This window comes from Salmo trutta, chromosome 3, assembly GCF_901001165.1.
Source record: "Salmo trutta chromosome 3, fSalTru1.1, whole genome shotgun sequence".
NCBI classification, from domain to species: domain Eukaryota; kingdom Metazoa; phylum Chordata; class Actinopteri; order Salmoniformes; family Salmonidae; genus Salmo; species Salmo trutta.
Window position 1 is genome coordinate 1849853 of NC_042959.1, and position 8561 is coordinate 1858413.

An 8561-nucleotide genomic window follows, 5' to 3' on the forward strand; every position below is an offset into this window, starting at 1 on the left:
GGCCACAGAACTGATAGAATGGTTCCTTACCTGTGCTTCTCCAACTCATTATGGACTGTCCTGTGGGCATAGAAAAGCACAATTCATTATTAGTGAGTTTATAAAGCACTAAAGCATAAAGTCATTATCATGTTATTACGGATTAAAAACAAGTCTAACACACGTACATGTGACACAGTATTTCATGTTCATAATATAGCATTTTTAACAACAATAAGTAGACTAATCACACGTTCCTTAGTGCGACCAAACGATGAGCAGTCATACCCCGTCCCTAGCTAGCTGTCAGACAGACTAGTAGGTTCAGAGAGCCACACCCCGTCCCTAGCTAGCTGTCAGACAGACTAGTAGGTTCAGAGAGCCACACCCCGTCCCTAGCTAGCTGTCAGACAAACAGACTAGTAGGTTCAGAGAGCCACACCCCGTCCCTAGCTAGCTGTCAGACAGACTATTAGGTTCAGAGAGCCACACCCCGTCCCTAGCTAGCTGTCAGACAGACTAGTAGGTTCAGAGAGCCACACCCCGTCCCTAGCTAGCTGTCAGACAGACTAGTAGGTTCAGAGAGCCACACCCCGTCCCTAGCTAGCTGTCAGACAGACTAGTAGGTTCAGAGAGCCACACCCCGTCCCTAGCTAGCTGTCAGACAGACTAGTAGGTTCAGAGAGCCACACCCCGTCCCTAGCTAGCTGTCAGACAGACTAGTAGGTTCAGAGAGCCACACCCCGTCCCTAGCTAGCTGTCAGACAGACTAGTAGGTTCAGAGAGCCACACCCCGTCCCTAGCTAGCTGTCAGACAGACTAGTAGGTTCAGAGAGCCACACCCCGTCCCTAGCTAGCTGTCAGTCAGACTAGTAGGTTCAGAGAGCCACACCCCGTCCCTAGCTAGCTGTCAGACAAACAGACTAGTAGGTTCAGAGAGCCACACCCCGTCCCTAGCTAGCTGTCAGACAAACAGACTAGTAGGTTCAGAGAGCCACACCCCGTCCCTAGCTAGCTGCCAGACAGACTAGTAGGTTCAGAGAGCCACACCCCGTCCCTAGCTAGCTGTCAGACAGACTAGTAGGTTCAGAGAGCCACACCCCGTCCCTAGCTAGCTGTCAGACAGACTAGTAGGTTCAGAGAGCCACACCCCGTCCCTAGCTAGCTGTCAGACAGACTAGTAGGTTCAGAGAGCCACACCCCGTCCCTAGCTAGCTGTCAGACAGACTAGTAGGTTCAGAGAGCCACACCCCGTCCCTAGCTAGCTGTCAGACAAACAGACTAGTAGGTTCAGAGAGCCACACCCCGTCCCTAGCTAGCTGTCAGACAAACAGACTAGTAGGTTCAGAGAGCCACACCCCGTCCCTAGCTAGCTGTCAGACAGACTAGTAGGTTCAGAGAGCCACACCCCGTCCCTAGCTAGCTGTCAGACAGACTAGTAGGTTCAGAGAGCCACACCCCGTCCCTAGCTAGCTGTCAGACAGACTAGTAGGTTCAGAGAGCCACACCCCGTCCCTAGCTAGCTGTCAGACAGACTAGTAGGTTCAGAGAGCCACACCCCGTCCCTAGCTAGCTGTCAGACAGACTAGTAGGTTCAGAGAGCCACACCCCGTCCCTAGCTAGCTGTCAGACAGACTAGTAGGTTCAGAGAGCCACACCCCGTCCCTAGCTAGCTGTCAGACAGACTAGTAGGTTCAGAGAGCCACACCCCGTCCCGAGCTAGCTGTCAGACAGACTAGTAGGTTCAGAGAGCCACACCCCGTCCCTAGCAGCTGTCAGACAGACTAGTAGGTTCAGAGAGCTACACCCCGTCCCTAGCTAGCTCAGACAGACTAGTAGGTTCAGAGAGCCACACCCCGTCCCTAGCTAGCTGTCAGACAAACAGACTAGTAGGTTCAGAGAGCCACACCCCGTCCCTAGCTAGCTGTCAGACAGACTAGTAGGTTCAGAGAGCCACACCCCGTCCCTAGCTAGCTGTCAGACAAACAGACTAGTAGGTTCAGAGAGCCACACCCCGTCCCTAGCTAGCATGCTCTTCCTCTGTAGAGAGAGAGAGAGAGAGGAGAGGAGAGAGAATCGTTTCAATGCGACGTTGTGACATAAAGTCCTTACTTTGGGTTGCAGTTAAACTTATGTTTTCACAGACTATTGCCTTGGGAAATCAATGACAGGCAAAAATGTACAAATCAAATGTGATTGTAAACACGAAGTTCAATTTTAGGCGTTTGACTGATGCATTGTCAGGTTCTGCCTCTGGATAGAAAAGAACGAAGGGACTAGTTTTAATTGACACTCACAGAGCCTTCAGAAAGTATTGATACCCTAGACTTTGTCCACATCTTGTTGTGTTACAACCTGAATTTAAAATGGATTACATTTTTATTTTTGGGTCACTGGCTTAAACACAATATACCATAATGTCAAAGTGGATTTATGTTTTTAGACATTTTTTTAGATAAAAAATGAAAAAAATGAAATGTCTTCAGTCAATAAGTGTTCAACCCCTTTGTTATGGTAAGGAGCCTAAATAAGTTCAGGAGTAAAAATGTGCTTAACAAGTCACATAATAAGTTGTATGGACTCACTCTGTGTGCAATAATAGTGTTAAAACATGATTTTTTAATGACTACCTCATCTCTGTACTCCCACACACATACAATTATCTGCAAGGTCCCTCAGTCGAGCAGTGAATTTCAAACACAGATTCAACCACAAAGACCAGGGAAGTTTTCCAAATGCCTCGCAAAGAAAGGGACCTATTGTAGATGGGTAAAAACAATTAAAAGCAGACACTGAATATCCCTTTGGCTTTGAGCATGGTGAAGTTATTAATTACACTTTGGATTGGTGTATCAATACACCCAGTCACTATAAACACAGGCGTCCTTCCTAACTGAGTTACCGGAGAGGAAGGAAACTGTTCAGGAATTTCACCATGAATTAATTACAAAGCTAATGGTGACTTTTTAAAACAGTTACAGAGTATAATGGCTGTGATAGGAGAAAACAGAGGATGGATCAACAACGTTGTAGTTACTCCACAACACTAACCTAAATGACAGAGTGAAAAGAAGGAAGCCTATACAGAATAAAATTATTACAAAACATGCATCCTATTTGCATCAAGGCAATTAATAAATACATTAAAAAAATGTGGCAAAGCAATCCAATACAACACTGTCTTCTTGAAAATCTATGGCAAGACCTGAAAATGGTTGTCTAGCTATGATCAACAACCAATTTGAGAGAGCTTGAAGAGTTTAGAGAAGAATAATGGGCAAATGTTGCACAATCCAGGTGTGGAAAGCTCTTAGAGCAGGGTGTGAATTACGGGGAAGCCAGGGGGGGCAATCCAACAAAAACTTACTTTGGGGATGGTCTCTAAATAATGACATTTAACCATTCTCCTATTTATTTAAAATGCAGTGGTAAATATGTTTTATGTAACTATGAAACGAACACACCCACCTCTCTGTCATGGTTTAGCAAGACATTTAACCCTAATTGCTCCCTATAAATTACTTCGGATAAGAGAGTCTGCTAAATGACTAAAATGTAAAAGTTGAAACCATTTATTTCTATGTGGCTGCACAAACCGTCTCCTTGTCCACGAATGGTACTGCACTCAGTAGTGCTAAATTTGTGCTTCTACTGAGCTCCTTTAAAAGTATATATTTCAGTTTGAAATTCCTAATTTTCGCCATTTGTTTGCCATGCGTCCTTGATAAAAGATAGCCTCTGCCTTTATTCCAATGCATAGGATGTATCCAGTGATGTATAATTGTTTGCTTTTGTCAGTCAGCTGTATAGAGCGCTCATTGTTTTTTCAGGTGCACCATGGGTAATGGTCTGCTCCGTGCCATCCGTGACCAGCAGTAGTAGACCATTTATTTAGCTTGATTATTTTATATCAATATTTGTTTTATTTCCTGGATCAGCTGATGATGGTCACCAATATCACTAGACAACTAGCCTACAGCTAGACACCAATATCACTAGACACCAATATCACTAGACAACTAGCCTACAGCTAGACACCAATATCACTAGACAACTAGCCAACAGCGAGACACCAATATCATCAGACACCAATATCACTAGACAACTAGCCAACAGCTAGACACCAATATCACTAGACAACTAGCCTACAGCTAGACACCAATATCACTAGACACCAATATCACTAGACACCAATATCACTAGACAACTAGCCTACAGCTAGACACCAATATCACTAGACAACTAGCCTACAGCTAGCTAGACACCAATATCACTAGACACCAATATCACTAGACAACTAGCCTACAGCTAGACACCAATATCACTAGACTACAGCTAGACACCAATATCACTAGACACCAATATCACTAGACAACTAGCCTACAGCTAAACACCAATATCACTAGACAACTAGCCTACAGCTAAACACCAATATCACTAGACAACTAGCCTACAGCTAGACACCAATATCACTAGACACCAATATCACTAGACAACTAGCCTACAGCTAGACACCAATATCACTAGACACCAATATCACTAGACAACTAGCCTACAGCTAGACACCAATATCACTAGACACCAATATCACTAGACAACTAGTCTACAGCTAGACACCAATATCACTAGACAACTAGCCAACAGCTAGACACCAATATTACTAGACACCAATATCACTAGACAACTAGCCTACAGCTAGACACCAATATCACTAGACACCAATATCACTAGACACCAATATCACTAGACAACTAGCCTACAGCTAGACACCAATATCACTAGACACCAATATCACTAGACAACTAGCCTACAGCTAGACACCAATATCACTAGACAACTAGACTACAGCTAGACACCAATATCACTAGACAACTAGCCTACAGCTAAACACCAATATCACTAGACAACTAGCCTACAGCTAAACACCAATATCACTAGACACCTAGCCAACAGCTAGACACCAATATCACTAGACAACTAGTCTACAGGTAGACACCAATATCACTAGACAACTAGCCTACAGCTAGACACCAATATCACTAGACACCAATATCACTAGACACCAATATCACCAGACAACAGCTAGTCACCAATATCACTAGACAACTAGCCTACAGCTAGACACCAATATCACTAGACACCAATATCACTAGACAACTAGCCTACAGCTAGACACCAATATCACTAGACAACTAGCCAACAGCGAGACACCAATATCATCAGACACCAATATCACTAGACAACTAGCCTACAGCTAGACACCAATATCACTAGACACCAATATCACTAGACAACTAGCCTACAGCTAAACACCAATATCACTAGACAACTAGCCTACAGCTAGACACCAATATCACTAGACACCAATATCACTAGACAACTAGCCTACAGCTAGACACCAATATCACTAGACACCAATATCACTAGACAACTAGTCTACAGCTAGACACCAATATCACTAGACAACTAGCCAACAGCTAGACACCAATATTACTAGACACCAATATCACTAGACAACTAGCCTACAGCTAGACACCAATATCACTAGACACCAATATCACTAGACACCAATATCACTAGACACCAATATCACTAGACAACTAGCCTACAGCTAGACACCAATATCACTAGACAACTAGACTACAGCTAGACACCAATATCACTAGACACCAATATCACTAGACAACTAGCCTACAGCTAAACACCAATATCACTAGACAACTAGCCTACAGCTAAACACCAATATCACTAGACACCTAGCCAACAGCTAGACACCAATATCACTAGACAACTAGTCTACAGGTAGACACCAATATCACTAGACAACTAGCCTACAGCTAGACACCAATATCACTAGACACCAATATCACTAGACACCAATATCACTAGACACCAATATCACCAGACAACAGCTAGACACCAATATCACTAGACAACTAGACTACAGCTAGACACCAATATCACTAGACACCAATATCACTAGACCACTAGCCTACAGCTAGACACCAATATCACTAGACACCAATATCACTAGACAACTAGCCTACAGCTAGACACCAATATCACTAGACACCAATATCACTAGACACCAATATCACTAGACAACTAGCCTACAGCTAGACACCAATATCACTAGACAACTAGCCTACAGCTAAACACCAATATCACTAGACACCAATATCACTAGACAACTAGCCTACAGCTAGACCCCAATATCACTAGACACCAATATCACTAGACACCAATATCACTAGACAACTAGCCAACAGCTAGACACCAATATCACTAGACAACTAGTCTACAGCTAGACACCAATATCACTAGACACCAATATCACTAGACAACTAGCCAACAGCTAGACACCAATATCACTAGACAACTAGCCTACAGCTAGACACCAATATCACTAGACACCAATATCACTAGACAACTAGCCTACAGCTAGACACCAATATCACTAGACAACTAGCCTCCAGCTAAACACCAATATCACTAGACACCAATATCACTAGACACCAATATCACTAGACAACTAGCCTACAGCTAGACACCAATATCACTAGACACCAATATCACTAGACACCAATATCACTAGACAACTAGCCTACAGCTAGACACCAATATCACTAGACACCAATATCACTAGACAACTAGCCAACAGCTAAACACCAATATCACTAGACAACTAGCCTACAGCTAGACACCAATATCACTAGACAACTAGCCAACAGCTAGACACCAATATCACTAGACAACTAGCCAATAGCTAAACACCAATATCACTAGCCAACAGCTAGACACCAATATCACTAGACAACTAGCCAACAGCTAGACACCAATATCACTAGACAACTAGCCAACAGCTAAACACCAATATCACTAGCCAACAGCTAGACACCAATATCACTAGACAACTAGCCAACAGCTAGACACCAATATCACTAGACAACTAGCCAACAGCTAGACACCAATATCACTAGACAACTAGCCAACAGCTAAACACCAATATCACTAGACACCAATATCACTAGACACCAATATCACTAAACACCAATATCACTAGACAACTAGCCTACAGCTAGACACCAATATCACTAGACACCAATATCACTAGACAACTAGCCTACAGCTAGACACCAATATCACTAGACAACTAGCCAACAGCTAGACACCAATATCATCAGACACCAATATCACTAGACAACTAGCCAACAGCTAGACACCAATGCGCATCTAATCCATCCAACAAGTACACGTGTATGACAGCAGGCCTGTAGTTGACTCTTTCTGTTAGATTGTGCAATGGCATAGACCTACATTATTGTGGATTTGTTTTCACGGAGATGATTGGATTTTCGTTATTGTGCCCTAGCGGATTGACAAGTGAAGTTGACAGACAGAATAGAAAACGACCTCCGACATCCTCCTCGACAAGCGCTCCCTTGTTTTCCAGCGGCCTCGGTCGGAGCGGGGCGCGATTCTGACTTTCAATTATTCACAGCCTATTAATAGAACAGAGTTGATCGACTAATATTCTGGAAATATGAACTTTAACGATAATGTTTTTTTAAATCCAGAACATGGTTGTATTGACATCTAAAAAAGCCGTTTTTAAAGTTTTGTTCTTTATAATGAGATGATGTACCTACAGTATTTATGCATATTGAAACTGAAAAGAACTTCAAGAGAGAAATTGTTATGCCCAGTCAGTCATTTTGTCTTCTAATTAGAATTGTGTTTTTATATCAATAATTGTTCCACAGGTCTAGGACAGGTATCATCAACTAGTTTCAGCTGCTGGACGATTTTTTCTTGAGTAGAAGGTCGGGGGCCAGAACATAATTACAAATCATTTTTACACTGCAAATTGACCGCAAGAAACACAAACAGATATAATGTTTGACTAAAACATAATCATTTCAAACCTTGCTTACATTTGTATACATCCCTTGTCTATTATGCGTGGGAATACTTGGGAACCGATTTTTTAAATGAAAATCATTTGGGGCTGTTTTTACAGTCTTTTATGTCCAACAATGAAAGAAAAAAAAAATTCGCCAAAAACTTTGTTCTCCAAATGCAAAATTGAATGACCTTTAGGTACGGTATGTTCCCCACAGGGAACATATATGGCTGAGGGAACATAGGGCTGAGGAAACAAAAGGCCCAGGGAACATATAGGGCTGAGGAAACAAAAGTCCCAGGGAACATATAGGGCTGATGTAACATATAGGGCTGAGGGAACATAAAGCCCAGGGAACATAGACATGACCCAAACTCTATGGTTTGAACACTTGAGCAACTTTTCACAAGATTACAGTGGCATATTGAAACGCATATGCAAATGTATGGCTGCATCAATCTGAATTGTTATTTTCCAGTTTACATGCATATATTAGACAACATTTAGATATCTTAGACATATAATGCAATTCATATAATACCTGTCTAATAACATGACGTTGAATGATGTGGTAGCCAATCATTGATAGATTCATTATGCCAATAAATGCACTAATTTGTGGCCTGTAACCAGAGATTTTGTACAACATATTATATACTGTGTGACTAACCTGGAACGG